The following is a 16,179-nucleotide window of genomic DNA, read 5'->3' on the forward strand; positions in this document are numbered from 1 at the left end:
AGGATGTTGAATTGGAAAGGTAAGCAAATGTATCATTAATCTCTACCCATTCCAAGTACATATTCATGTCTTCCTGCATGTCAAATGCCACTGTCACTGTCATTGTCTCACTATCTCACTGTCATTGTCACTGTCACTATCACTGTCACTGTCTCCCTGTATCAGTACCAGGCTGCCATTGTCTCCCTGCATGTCAAATGCCTACTGGTTCTCGCCCACAATCAGGAAATCAGTGAAAAAGCAATTGCCCTTCTCATCATTGTACTCAAAGGCATATGCCATGATGCTTTCTTCTGTTAGCCCTGAGCTTCTACCAACTTTTATTACCCTCCTCCCCACGATGCTGTTGATGTTTGCTTGCAAGTCAATAGTTGTAACATCTCCCATCTCACCTACCCCTTTGATAGTAGTTGTGACTTTGGAGACATCAAAAGTGCCCCGAACGGAATGAAAGCACCATCAGCTCGCACAAATGTCTTGACAACACCTAGAAACAATGCCTAGCATTGCAAAATTTTTTAGCAATATTCTATACAATTGACACATTGTTACCAAATTTTCACATTAATTTAATGCAGATGCGATCGTAATTTCATCTTTGGAGGACGTGTCTCTGTAGTCCGACAAGTGGAAAATCCTAGTTCAAAGGATTTTTGTGCTAGAGGGTGGACTTAGGAAAATACCAAATAGAATTCGATAGTTTTATTTAATCAGAAGGGATTATTTTTTATTAGTGGAACCATGAGTATTTGAGTTAATATGAGCAAGGAGGGGAAACATTTTGATAATGGCAACCTCATAGGCAAAAATGCAAGAGAGGTTAGTTGTATAATGAAAGTGGAAAAGTAGCTAACATTTTAGCCTAACAAAAAAAATATTATGTAGGAGAGGATGCTAGTTGAAAGAGAAGGGGGGGTGTTCTTCTATGTGTTATGGTTCTAAAGGTTAGGAAATGAGTGTTTTAAAAAAACCATAACTAAAAGAAAAAATGTTGCATGTGGATTTGAAGAGGTTATGACCAAGGAGAGGGCGCCCTCATCCTAGGGGGCACATCATAGTGGGAGATGAAGAGAGGGAGAATGGAAAAAGACTAACTGGAAGAGGAAGAGGAAAGGGAGAGGAAGTCCAAAAGCCAATTGGAGAAGAGGAAGGGAAGGAGTTAGTGGAAGTTGAAGAGTCATGAGAAAGAGAGGAGGGGGTACCATCCTATAAAGAGGGAGAGAGAGCAAACTAAAGGGAGAGAAGGGCGCCATCATCAAGAAGGGGACATTATCATCCTGAAGGAAGTGCCATCAATTCAAGCCATCCAAGCAAGAGGATTTGAAGAAACAATTGAAGTTGGAGAGAGCAAGAAGAGAGAATTGAAGCCCATGCCTATTCCATAGCCATTACTATGTCTTCTCCTTCTACCTCCATTTTGGAGCCTTTCTCTTCTCTTTTCTCTTAGTCATCAACATAAAATCATGGAAGCTAAGCTCGTATGTTTGGACTTAATCAAGATTAAGTCTTAAAAGAGTTAAAAGTGGCTTTTCCATGGCAACAATACAATTGACCAATTGATCTCTTGGGAGAGGGAAAATGATGATCTCACCATTGGGAATGATTGGATAGACTCCCCTTTGCTGGATTACAAAGGTGTAACGTGTCCCCTAGTATCATCCAGGACATGTCTTAGCAGTCCATCGGAAAGGATGTCTAGAAAACTCCGCCCAGCACTCCCATGGAATGTTACGGGTTTTGTAATCTAGGTCTTCTCGCGTCTGCCACGTAGTGGAAGTATCCTGGCCGTTCCCCACTTAGGATCGACCGGAATTAGGGTTTTCCTGATTGGTCATTAGCTAACAGCACTAGTGTCAGACCCGAGCGAACTACTTTACGCAGAAACGCCAGGTCCGAAGCGGATTCACACTGCACTTGGTTCAAGGAGACTGGGAAACGAGAGGGATGCAAGGCTCAACCTCTCTGCCATAAGGCATAGTCCCATTCCGTTCCCCTAAAACAATGTAAATCGGGTAAGAGGTAACTCTAGGTCATCGTTCTCGTTATTCGTTTTGATGATGATGATCATCCCGTTGTTCTTCGAGATTTTTGAGAAAAGTTCCCAGCTAACCGGGACCACCCAACCGTAGGACGGACCCATGGCTCATCCTCCGCACTTTCCTCGGTTTGTTTTAGTTATGTAATTATCTAACACATTAATTTGACATATAACAATCAGCCTCTTTAATTAACCCTGTTAAGCACTGGTTCCTTCACGTAATCTTATCACGTGACATAGAAAAACAATATCAAGCAAGTTCTTTTTTTTACATTTCATCATTTTATCATTGAAATACAAGGAGTTCCGCCCGTAGGCTTGTCCATAATCCGCCCGAAGGCTATCAAGTGATCCTCAGGGATCACTATTCCAAGCTTTCGCCCGTAAACTAGTATGCGCGCCTCGAGATCCAATCCCGAGTCACGTTAGCCTCTTGTGCAGGACCCGGAAGGCGAGGGATTTACGGCTAGAGCCCCCCCTGGCACCCAAGCGTCCTCCTGCTCCAAGTAGAACTCAATGGAGAGAACTCTCGCGGTGGGTTCGGTCCACGTTCCCGACGCGGTCAACAACCCCCTTGGTTAGGGTCAGGCAGGCAGTCGGGGGTAACTGAAGCTGCCTCTCCCTTCAGGCCTTTAACCTGAAGTATAGGTAATCATTTAATTTGTAATTCATAATTCAAACAGAGCCCTAAAATCTCTAGCAAGCACAAACATTTCCGTTAATCAACCGAGTTGTTTGGCAAACTGCTAAGGAAGTGTTCTTTCCTTTTGAGTGTATCAGCACTCGTTCCCAAGGTGTCTTGTAAATTGGCAATATCTTTTACATTCCAATGTAGGGCATACCCAACTTGGTTAACCCTAAATTTCCTTAGATATGCTAGTTTCCGGTTTACAACTTTCCTTATTTAGAAGGATATCCAAAAATACGTCTTTTTGCAAGATAACTTGCGTAGGGATTTTCCATCCTTGATGAGGGTTTTTACCCTTTCTCCTTGTGAATCAATCACAAGACTAAATGATTTCGTACTTGTTGTGCAAGTCCCGCGATGGAATAATTTGTTTAGATCCTTTAAACTGATGTATGTCAGGCCTAGGGTTTCTTCTTTTAAGAACCTTAGGGACAAACCCTAGTTCCTTATCTTTACGAATTTATTGTCCCTATAGTAAGGAAAGTAGTCAAGTGTTTAGGGTATGAATGTTTCTATGTTTAGATTGGTTCAGTTATCTTTTGGAAGGTAATATTAATCGTCTTGTCACAGTTTTGCTATCCTTGTGACAATTTACTTTCCAGTCAATACAGTTTAATTTAACTTCCGTTTTCCTTAAAGATGAACTCATGCCAAATAACAACATTTGCCTTGCTAAGATGTGCAATTAGCAAATATAACTTCCTAGTAATTTGAGCATCGAAAGAAATCCTTCATGAATTTAACCATTTACAATGATTTGTTGCGAAAGGAATAAGACTAATGGTGCAAGATATAATTTCTACACCTTTAGGAATTAACTAAAATATACTACTATAGTAAATGGATAATCTCGCTCGTAATTTAATATGCTTGATGCAACTCGAAGGAAACTAAATTCTATTCATTATCATTCATTCAAATAAGCTAAACTTCTTTATTACTAATAATTCAGACAAATATATCCTATCCCTAACAATTTCTCTTTGCACAATCGACTTAAAACCGAATTAAAGCCAAGAAGAAAAACCTGGTTTTGGGGTGAGATATCCACATGAATACCGGGATATGACCCTCCCGCGGCTACGCCTTGGACTTTCTTAGGAGGCATCGCAATTGTAGTCCTTCAGACGTAGAAGAAGCTTTACAACTTCTCCTTAGAATTCCACCGTCGCTCCTTTGCACCGTTCGTCAATGTAGTTTTTGGAAGGCTCCCCCCTTGAATTCAGGAATTTGAAAGGGTGTTTTAGAATCATTTACAACTAGGACCCATTGAAGCCATGGGGAGGGATTAATGGCCTTTGTAAGCTCGCACGAACGGGAATAAAAAGGTGTGGAAAAGACACAAGGTGTGGAAGCGAACTCCAAGGAAATATAGTAACCGCAAGGATTATAAGTGAGGTCGAAAGACCTTGGGTTAACTTGGAGGGAAGGGGTTTCAATACGCCATAAGGGAAGGGCTAGGGAAGGATCTAACATGGAGGTGTTGTAGGCTTAAGGGATAAGAGGGGTGATAAGACACAGGGGAAAAAAGCAATAAGACCCTTAAGGTCTTCGTGCTTTTAGGGGGAGTGACTTCAAAGTGAAGGTAAGGGGTTTTTAGTACGAGGGTGAAATGGGGCTTAAAGGTTTTTAAATCCCGAGGGGAAAAAGGGGGCTTAGAGGAATTAAAACCAGGGGGAAAAAAGGGGGCTTAGAGGGATTAAACCGGGGGGGGAACAAGGGGGCTTAGGGGGCCTTAAGGGGAAATTTTTGGAGGGGGGAAAATAGACAAAGGTGTGGAAAAGGGGGCTTAAGAAGGCCCCTTGGAAGCTTCCAAGGGCCTTCTAGAAGGCTTACGAAGAGCACGTGGGGGGTGGGGGGTTTCAGGGCCGTCTGTCGACGACGATGTCCAAGTGGCAAGAAATCGTGGCGGTTCCTCCCCAGCACGCGCGGCTATGTTCTTCGGCTTCTCCCTCCCTTAGGCCCTCTCTCTCTCACGTTGTCAGCACGACGGCTTCTGGCGGCACTCCCTTCTTCACGACCACCCTCACGCATTCACGACAGCTTCGTCCTCTTCATCTTTCGGTGGCCCCCCTTCAGCCTGCGGCCCCTCATTTAAATAGTGGAGGGGAGGGGGATCTTCCCTCCCCTGCTTCTAACCCTCTTCCAAACTTAAGGGCTGTTCACACATGTACATATAGGCTAAAGCTAAATTTACAAAGGCTGGAATTAATCCAAGGTGCAAATATTAATGTTGTATTTTCCTTCATGACAAACCATCCCTTCCTGAAGATGGTTTTGTCCTCAAAACCAAGAAGTAAGGGCCTATATCCAAGTCAAGAATAATAGTAATCATGCCCATTCATCTTCCAAATGATAAGAAAGCACTGTCCATGAAAAGAAGACCTTTTGCATACCAAACTGTGAGAAAACTGGCTGCTGTCCAAACAGGGCTGATTCACTAAAACTGCCATAACTTTTGATATATTGGTCCAAATATGGCGTACGAGGTGTGGAAACGAAGTATACACTCCCAAGCATCACCCCATAACATCAGAATCAAATTTTGATGAAGTCAGGACAGTTTTATTGTCTGCAGAAATTTCATACAGCAAGCTGTCTCTACACAGTCACTGCATACTGCATCATATATCATCCTGTAATAGCCAAGGAAAGTTACTGACATAAGTGGATGGTTGCCAAGAAGACTCTTCAATGGGCAAATTCTTCCACTTAATAAGATACTCAATGAGAGTACGATTTCTGAGAACTTTCTCTCTCTTTCCAATAATGCTTTCAGGTTCATATATGATCAGTCCTGCCTCATCCAATGGTGGTAACTCTTCCAATACTTGTACATCGGGCCCAACATACTTCTTCAGCTGTGAAATATGGAATACATCATGTATTCTAGTGGAGGATGGTCGCTGAAGTTTATAAGCAAGCTCTCCAATTTTGTCTAGAATCAAATATGGTCCATAAAACCTATGAGCAAGCTTGTTATTCCCACCCTTTAGTGAAGCATAATGCGTCTTGGGCACTTTGAGAAATACCCAATCTCCAACCTTGAAGTCTAAATGTCTTCTTTTCTCATCAGCATAGACCTTCATTACATCTTGTGCTTTCCTTATGCTGTCCTTGCATTGCCTCATGAGCAACTCCATTCTTTCCAACTCTTCCTTTGCTTGTGGGTTGATGTCTTCATGGAATAAAACTGATGGAAGTTGAACTTTATACCCATAAAGAGCTTCAAATGGAGACATCCCAATGCTCATGTGATGCGTGTTATTATAGCAAAATTCAGCAAGGTGGATCCAATGATCCCATGAAGCTTGTGTGTCATGACAATAATGCCTAAGGTACACTTCCACCCAATGATTGACTCTCTCCGTTTGCCCATCAGTCTGAGGGTGATAGGCCGTGCTAGGAGTAAGGAAAGTACCCATAGAGGAGAATAGACTTTTCCAAAAGTTGCCCATAAACTTCGAATCACGGTCTGATACTATTCTCATAGGCATACCATGTAGTTTGAACACACCTTCCATAAATTGCTCGGCGACTTGTCTTGCTGAATATTGGACTTTAGTTGGGATAAAGTGGGCTGATTTGGTCAATCTATCAACTACCACATAGATACTATTCCATCCATGACTGGTAGTAGGCAATCCCGTTATGAAATCCATGGAAATATCTGTCCATTTGCCCGTAGGTATAGGTAAAGGCTGAAGTAAGCTAGCTGGTAATAGAGTGGAATCCTTATTTTGCTGACACTCCAAGCATTGAGATACATACTCTTTAACATCTTTCCATAGACCTTTCCAATAAAAACTTTGATGAACTCTATCAAACGTCTTGAAAAGGCCCAAGTGACCAGCCATTGGCGATGAATGCATCTCTTGAAGCACCTTCAGCTTGAATTTACTGCTGGGAATCAAGTACACTTTACCTTTAAACCATAAGAGGCCATTATGCACTTTAAAATTTGGAAATTCAGCATCACACCCTTGCTGTAATTTCTGTAAAATATGGGCAGCATGCTCATCAAGCACATATTCCTCTTGAATGTCTTCAATCCACTCCTTATAGATGGTAGACACAGTAGATAGACTGCATGCCCACATTCTTGATAACGCATCAGCCACCACATTATCCTTGCCAGCCATGTATGATATTTCAAAATCATATGATTGCAAAGTAGCCAACCATCTCTTTTGCTTGGGAGAAAGATTGGGCTGCGAGAGAAAATATCTCAAGACCCTATGATCGCTTTTGACTTTGAAGTGTGTCCCATAGAGGTAGTGGTGCCATTTCTTGATTGCATGTAAAATAGCAAGCATCTCCTGCTCATAAACATGCATCTCTCTCTCTTTGTCATCAAATTTTCTGCTCTCAAATGCAATGACACCATGCTCCTGTACCAAAACTGCTCCCAAACCTCTACCACTGGCATCTGCATAAATGGTAAAAGTCTTGGAGAAATCAGGGCAAACTAGTATGGGTGCTGAAACAAGCAATTCTTTCAGCTCATTAAAGCTCTTGTCAGCGATCTCATCCCAAAAGAAGGCCTTCTTTTTTAGCCGATCGGTAAGAGGAGCTGCAATATGAGCATAGTTTTTCATAAACCGTCGGTAAAAGGATGACAAACCAAGAAACCCTCTTAATGAAGTGGCATTGGTTGGTGTAGGCCATTCTTTGACGCACTGAACCTTCTTAGGATCCACTTTGATTCCATCTTCTCCCACTATATGACCCAAGTACTCCACTTCCTTTGTCATAAAAGAGCATTTAGTGGCCTTGGCAAACAGTTTGTGTATCCTCAACATGTCAAAGACCTCTTTTACATGCTGCAAATGGTCTTCTTTATTCTTGCTATAGATTAAAATGTCATCAAAGAATACCAAAACTATTTTAAAGAGCAATGGCTGAAGTATCTTATTCATGAGAGACTGGAATGTGGTTGGAGCATTTGATAACCCAAAAGGCATAACCATAAACTGATAAAGACCCCTCTCCGTCCTGAAGGCTATTTTGAATTCATCCCCTTCCTTCATGCGTATTTGATGATATCCCGATCTCAAGTCAATTTTTGAAAACACCTTGGCATCCTTCAATTCATCTAAGAGATCATCTATTCTAGGTATGGGATACCTATTCTTGATAGTGACCTTGTTGAGATCGCGGTAATCAATGCACATTCGAAAGGAGCCATCTTTCTTCTTCACAAGAAGGACTGGAGAAGCAAAAGGTGATTGGCTTGCCTTAATGAGACCCATTTCCAAAAGCTCTTTGACTTGGCGTTCTACCTCTTCTCTTTCCACTTTGGAGAGGCGATATGGTGGTTTGTTGATGGGCTTTGTATTGGGCAGCAAGTCAATGGGATGATCCACTTCTCTTTTGGGAGGAAGAGAGGTAGGTGGCTGGAAAATATCATCATATTCTTTCAGCAAATTACAAAGACATGGGTCCATATTGTTGGTAGGAGAAGAGGGCTGATCCTCTTCAATCTTGGAAAGAAGAATGGTGAACATACATGCCTTTGCATTTATCTCTTTCTTAACCTTCTTGGGACTGATCATCTCCATTCTTTTCTTTTCAGCTCCATGTAGTGTTACTTGTTGTCCACACCATTTAAACTCCATTTCCATGTTGCTGAGATCCATGGTAAATCTGCCCAAAGATTTCAGCCAGTTGTAGCCAAGTATTATATCAATGGGACCCATTTCTAATGCAATTAGACTCACTGAAGTAGTGCACAATGGAGAAAAGGTGATAGGTACATTTGGACAGCATTGATTGCTCATCTCAAAATTTCCATTTGCCACTTGGATTTTGAGTGATGTAGGCATTTCATGCGTATTCAATTTCAGCCCATTGAGTGACTTAGCATTAATGAAGCTATGTGTACTTCCCGTATCTATGAGTATATGAGCGGTCCTTCCCTTGATTTGACCTTTAAGGCGTAGGGTATTATCCCCTCTTGAACCACTCCATGCATCACTTGATATGGCACATAGCGATGGATGTAAATCAGTCCATGAATCATCCAAATAATGACCACTCGGGTCGAAAGGAAACCCATCCATCGGATCATAGAACTCTTCATGGCCATTCTCTTCATTTTCATGCGCCTCTTCTTGAGTTGTTGTGACATCAAGCTGAGCCAAGCTTCCTTCAATAGATTCACCATCGGAATCATCCTCGATGATCATGCTAATCTTCATATTTTTGGCCTTGCATTTGGACTTATGATCGGGTGACCATTTCTCTCCACATTTGTAGCATAGACCTTTAGCATACATATCTTTGAGCTTATCATTCGATACATGTTTGCCTTGAGTAGGGACTGAAGTTTTGGCATTTATATCAGTCCTCTTTCCATCAAATCTATTTTCAGCATTAGATCTGAAATTACTACTTTGTTTTGACCCAAACACAGTAGGAAAAGTGGGTATCTTGCTGTAGGTATTGCTGTAAGTATTTGATGGCTTCCCAATATGCTGAAAATCAGTTTTAGCATGCCCATAATGGCCTGATGTCCTTGAGAACTGCGTAGGCTGAAAAGAATGCCCTGTTTTTGGCTGAAAACCCTTGTATTTCTGCCCATAACGTTCAGCCAATTGAATGGCAGCTTGTAGGGATGTAGGATTCATGGCTCCAACTTCAGAAGAAAGAATAGGTTCCAAACCAAATATGTATTTATTCAACTTGGCACTATCGGAGACCCCATGAACATACATCGAGAGGTTCAAAAACTGATTTGAGTACTCTCTAACCGAGAGACCACGTTGCTCAAGAGCATACCACTTTTTCTCTAACCTCTCTTTTTCAATAGGGGAAACAAAGACTTCAATCATAGCATTTTTCAATGCATCCCAAGACAAGAAGTCATGTCCCATCCTCGCCATATATCTCCACCAAGTGTGAGCATAGCCTTCTAGATGAAGGGCTGCAAATTTTACTTTGGCATTCTCGGGCCTTGGGTAAAGAGAAAAATACATCTCTAACTTGTCAAACCACTCCTCCAACTCCGTGGGTGAAGGATTCTCTCCCTTGAAGTTTGAGATAATTATTTTCTCCTTGTACTCTCTCTCGTATTGAGGAGGTTGTCCATTAGGGTGCTGCTGCCCACTATGGTTTTGTGGCCCAAAAGAATTGCCAAAAGGTCCTTGCCTAGGATATTCATTATTTCCATGCCCTTGTGCATAAGGAGTTTGATGTCCATAATGCATACCATGACTTTGTGGCTGGAAACAATGTCCTTGAGGATGAAAGTATCTGTTGCTCACATTGGGAGGTTGTCCATGCATCGGTGAATTGAAAGGTGGTTGCTGCCCATTATTTTGCTGATTCCAACCATGATTTGACATGGGATTTGACCTATTGGCCTGCACTTGAGGAGAGAAATTATGTTGTGGCTGTCCAAAAGCATTTGGGGCTGAATTCACATGTCCATGTGGCTGCCCATAAGAGTTTGGGGTTGAATTAATATGGACTTGCTCATAACCACCAACATTTGCTTGAGGGTAAAATTGCTTGTAGAAAGAGTTGCACCCATGGATGTCTTCATCATGCTTTGAGTTTGTTTGCACTCTTTCTTGAAGATCCTGCCCATGTGGCTGAAAGTGACCCATTTGTTGATGGAATTGTGGCTGAAGTGAAGTGGGATGAGCAAAATCCTTAGCTTTAGATGATTCTCCAACTTCAAATTGACCTACCACCTTAGGAGTAAGTGGTTTAGGTGGTTCTTCAGCCCTATGCGGGTGTGGGATATTAAGACCAGCTGTAGGCAACATTTTCTCACCAAGAAGTGCTACAAGCTTGTCAATACCCAACCTCATACCCTCGAAACCTGATTTCATATCCTTTATGTCATTTGACAATTGCTGAAAACTGTTTGAATTCATTGAGATATGAGACATCTCTATGGGTTGATTGGTAGGGGAGTGAGTGGAGCTTGCATCGACCTCATCGTTCTCATAATGCATTCGATAAATGGCATCTTGAGAAGTGTCATGATGTTCACCCCTTTCCTGTTGATGTTCATCCCTATCCTGCTGATATTCCTTCAATTCTTCATTGATAGTATCCAAAACAGGGTCTCTCTTCTTATTTCTAGCCATGGGTTGATTTCTGTCCTGAATTTCTGTAGTAGAAAAACTTGATTATCTTTACTTCTAGAGCTCCAAATTACGAGGTCTCTGGCTCTGTTCAAAGCTTGAAGAGCCCTCTATCCAATGATCTATCAAATGCAGAAAATGGATGAGTATAGAAATTTCTGTAAGGGATTTTCTGTTGCTGTCTGAAAATTCCTGCAGGCAGTGAATACCCTGTTCTAGTCAATTAATGGCTTGTACCATCAATACCCAGCATGTACCAACTTCATAACCTTGTAGGAGAGTCTCATACGTCTGCCCATACTGAAAATGACCTCAGTAACCAGTAAAATGGCTGTCTGACTCAAAGTAGACTGCAATCTTTAATGAGGGTATGTATACATACTCTGTTCCAATCTTTCAGACTGAACCATAGTGTCTTTACCATAGGATGTATACATTTTACTGTAGCCATATGTCTTCATACATTTGCCATACCATACATTTGCCAATATCACAAGAACTCACTGTCCATACTCATGCTGTAGGCTGATTTCAAATGCCTTTGAGATTTGTACCTGCACCTAAACTTGAAAATACGTGGGATCCGAGACCCGAGGGGTTTGCAAAGTTCCCTCTCGGGCCGGGTTGCGCTCCCCTTCAGGGTCCTTGTTGGTAGGGGAGGGTCACCTCACTATTGTCCTACCGACTCGCCCGGCATCCACTTTTTCCTCGTGGGCAAGTACATGGCAAGTGAATTCTAGCTCTAAAAATCAGCATGATATGCATGGAATAGGAAGGAAATACAATTGCCTTTCATTTGCCCTTTTTCATGATATGCAAGATTGAAATTGAAAAGGCTGAAATGTAAATGAGAAGTGGAGAGGTATTTACCTCAGCAGTGACTCACTACTTACAAAGTTTTTCTCACTTACCAATTGGGTAATGATTTTCTTATGATCAAGAGGCAAAATAGGCAATCAATTTCATGTCAGGGTTAGGCAATAAAAGATTGAGTAATGAAGCTCAAGGAATTACTGATTTCAGTGAATGGAAATAGATGGGTAATGCTCATTCATTATGGAAGAGTTTGAGACATTTAGAGATGGCCATTTCAGTAAATTGAAGAGGTTTAGTAAAGACAATGACTGAGATAACCTATAGGCTTCATGTAATGCATTAGGCTATGAATGAAAGCTTCATTTATTCCTCTTATTTCTCTTCAGCAATTGGAAATGAGATCAGCAACAATTGGATGTAAAGAGAAATTAAGAGTGATTAGAGTACCTCATTTGATTGATTGGAGAAGAGCATTGTTGATGGAATGACCTTCAATCCATAATGCTTGACATAGGTGGGCTGAGCTTGATAATCCAACTTCTCTACTTGAAGTAGGTTGCAATAGGTATTAGAGAGGGCTTCAATGTGTCCAAGAGATCCCGAAATTTGAGAGGGAATGCCAAAATTTAATGGCATAAAAGCTTCAGGCTGTCCATTGAACACCTAGACCTCCATTGGCTTCAATCACTTCAATGTCGGTCCAATGTTGATGGATTCTTGAGGGGGAATGGTTGAGGAAGCTTCAGAGATGCTTTGCCCACAAAAGCCCCATGAATTGCTTTAAAAATTTCAGGAATCTTTAATGCTGTCCCAAACTGTTACACATAGAGTTTGCAATCTCCATATCCAAGCTCCAACAAAGCTTCAAGCTTCAAGATCAGTCAATGTTGGTACTAGGATGTATGTAGAGGCTTCAGGGAGTATAATAGAACAAAAACCCTTTGATCTTGATGAAGAAATCTGAAAAATTTGAGTGCTGTCCAGAACTGTCATAAAACTCCATATCCAGGGTTTTGAAGAAGAGGGAACACTCCAAACTGATAAGGATCTTGAAGAAATTGGTGAGATATCTCTTGTTCAAGGTTGGAGATCATGCACACGGCTCTCTGTACCTTGGCAAGGTCACCTCCAGGCACGACAGTGGGAGGCTGATAGTTGATGCCGCACTTGAACCCGGTAGGGCACCAGTCCACAAACTGAATGGTCCTCTTGGTCTTGATAGTGGCCACAGCCGCATTTACATCCTTGGGCACAACATCGCCTCTATACATGAGACAGCAGACCATATACTTTCAATGCCTCGGGTCACACTTGGCCATCATAGACGCGGGCTCGAACGCACTGTTGGTGATCTCCGCAACAGAGAGCTGCTCATGATAGGCTTCCTCAGCCGAAATGACGGGCGCATAGGACGAGAGCATGAAGTGAATTCTCGGATAAGGAACCAAGTTCGTCTGAAACTCGGTAACATCTACGTTCAAGGCACCGTCAAAGCGAAGCAAGGCCGTAAGGGAGGAAATAACCTGAGATACGAGTCGATTCAAATTAGTGTAGGTAGGACGCTCAATGTCCAAGGAGCGTTTGCAAATGTCGTATATGGCTTCATTGTCAAGCAGCATAGACACATCAGTATGCTCGAGAAGAGAGTGAGTGGACAAGACGCTGTTGTAGGGCTCCACAACGGAAGTAGACACTTGAGGGGAAGGGTACACAGTAAACCCTAGCTTTGATTTCTTGCCGTAGTCTACAGACAAGCGTTCCAGGAGCAAGGAGCCAAGGCCGGAATCAATAGCAATGCATCAAGAGGATCATCACCCTGAATTTCTCACGTAGTATAGGAGTATGTTCAGATGGCGCAAACAGCGTGAGTGCATACTCACGTCCTGGAAATCAGCAATGGTGCTAAGTAGCTACATAAGCTACTCCTCTTGAAGCTCTTGAGGCAGGGGAAGAGGTCATCCAACCCATTCTCATGATAGAAGTGAGAAGGAGAAGATCTGATGTGGTCTTGGCCATGGATTCTTGTGGAAAGCTTGAAGAAATGAGGAAAGGGAAGAAGAAACCCTTTCTTCTCAAAAGTAACCACAGTTAAAATGTCCTGTAACCATTTGTTTGTACACTTACCCCAAATTTTGGCTCAATCTTGATCACGTCCTGCTATTTTGGCTGGGGCCTTCCATTTTCTTCCATTGGTAATGCCAAGAATCACCATCTTCATCCCTGTTTGTAGCAGACCTTCACATATAACTCCGGTTTGAAATCTTCATGTCCTGTCAAGTCCTGTCACTCAAATTCCTAACTATGGTTTGCTCTCTCTAGCCTAGGAAACTGAATCTAGTACTTGAAAATGACTTCTGCAAGGATCTAAGCTACTGCTCTGATACCAATGTAATGAAAGCAATCAACCATGGAATGAAATCTAACTGAAATTGAAAATTAACTAAGCTACAACAAAGAATTAACAAATCTATTGCACCAAGACATCTTCATCATGTATTAATGGTTGGGAATTCCAGAATACATGACGGCCATGGCTGAGTGCTTCATAGGCTAGAAAGAAGCTAACTCCAAGAAAATGGTAAAGCCAAGATTATTGAATGATCAAAAGATGTCTTGCCTTTGGCCTCCTGTCCCTTTTATTCTAACCCTCTTCCAAACTTAAGGGCTGTTCACACATGTACATATAGGCTAAAGCTAAATTTACAAAGGCTGGAATTAATCCAAGGTGCAAATATTAATGTTGTATTTTCCTTCACGACACTGGATACGTGTGTCTAGAGGTTTAAAAACTACTTTTGATACAAAAGACGTTAGAGAGGTTGCTGAAATCTTAGGATTAATCCCCAAGCAAGAAGAAAAGTTGCGTTATGGGGAAATATACCCAGAGTTGCCAACTATATTGAATCTTCTAAGCGCGCATATAAGCGAAAACCTAATTTTATAGCTTCAAATAAACCGTGCGTAATTTTGGAGTATGACAGTAAGAGCTAGTTTAGTAATCGTGGATGAATTTAGAAGAGAGACGGAGGCAGCAAAACGAAGCTAGAGATCAGCAAGCTAGAGAACGAGCGGCGTGACAGGAGGCTTGGTTATTAGAAAGGCTTGAGAGGGTCAATGCATTACTGAACTTAGGGATAGACGCTGTGTCTAATTCAAACGTAGAATCCTTAGAGCCTAACATATCATTTGATAGAACACCATCAAAGGGAAGTGAAGCAGCTTCATACAAGTGGGATCGAGTGGTTTCAAGCACTGATAGTGCCACTGAGGTAAAGAGTACACAAAGTGAGAGCGTGGAAAGTGAAGCTAATGCCACTATAGGGAGTAATGAATCTACAGTTAGTTCAAATTTAGAATCTACTTTTGGGTTAAATTACTTATTTAATGCACCAAAAGAACCCTTGTGGATAAATAGAGTGATAGATCTGGGATTACGTTCTTTGTTTCGTATTCCCCGTCAAAGAGAGCAATCAAGAGCCGTATATGACTTTGGACTAAGATCCTTATTCAGAGAATCCAAGGGACCCGTGTGGTCTGACTCTATTTCAGATTTTGGACTAGGAACACTATTTAAGGAAACAATGGCTCGAAACCCAGTCAGATTAGCTGAATTTACGCAATTTGGGGGACTGTGGGACGAACATCCCGATGCCCATTCACAAAGATTTGAGGTTACCTGTGTTGCCAACGAGATAATAGACGACGACCAAAAGCTTCATATTTTCCTTGCAACATTAAAAGATGAAGTAGCGAGGTGGTATGGGAACCTGGATGCTCAACATAAAGGAACCTATGCTGCCTTATCAAGAGCTTTCTCAAAAAATTTAGGCGACAAGGTTTTCAAGATAGATTGGCTTTGCAATTGGATTATTTATCCCAAGGGGCAGCTGAAAGTGTCGAACATTACATTGAGCGTATGGAGACAATTATACGAAAGATGAATCCAGCTCCTAACGATCCCACGCAAAAGCGTAAATTTATTGATGGGCTTAATCCTGGCTTAATCCTGAAGTTCATCAGCATGTTAGTTTACAATGACCAGCCACACTAGCAGATGCTAAAACACATGCCAGATGGTGGAAAGAAGTCCAGCTTAGTCAACAACGATGGAGGGATTTATTCAAAGAACTTCGGATGGAATATCCGAGCACTTAAGGCAGGGTACCTAAGAACGTGTCTTATGTGATCGTTCCCTTAAATCCATCGGCAACTGCAAATTCCAATGTATCAAGTGTACCTTTAAATCCATACACTTCAATTCCAACCTATATGATGCAGACAGGGATGCCCTCTATGCCTCAACCTCAGTCCCCTCTTGATGAAGCAAAAGTAGCAGATATTATTGCAAAATCTTTGGGAAAGTTGAAGGAGGAAATTATGGGTGCAGTACAAGCACCCTTGAAAGAAATTTATTCAATAACAACACGAGGTTCTAATGCACAACAGCCTTCGAGTAGCTCGACCTTAAACCCACCTAGATCAAATATCTGGTGTGGTAAGTGTCATGGTTATGGCCATGTGGCTACTCAATGTTCGACGCC

General features: G+C 41.9%; 1 pseudogene; it reads right to left on the reverse strand.

Annotated features, from left to right (window-relative positions):
* Positions 1–99: 99 nt before the first annotated feature.
* Positions 100–13,434, reverse strand: LOC148028197 (tubulin alpha-1 chain pseudogene; annotated as a pseudogene).
* Positions 13,435–16,179: the final 2,745 nt, after the last annotated feature.

This window comes from Lygodium microphyllum, chromosome 12 (assembly GCF_053477565.2).
Source record: "Lygodium microphyllum isolate KBCC chromosome 12, Lygodium_microphyllum_v1.1.10, whole genome shotgun sequence".
Taxonomy (NCBI): domain Eukaryota; kingdom Viridiplantae; phylum Streptophyta; class Polypodiopsida; order Schizaeales; family Lygodiaceae; genus Lygodium; species Lygodium microphyllum.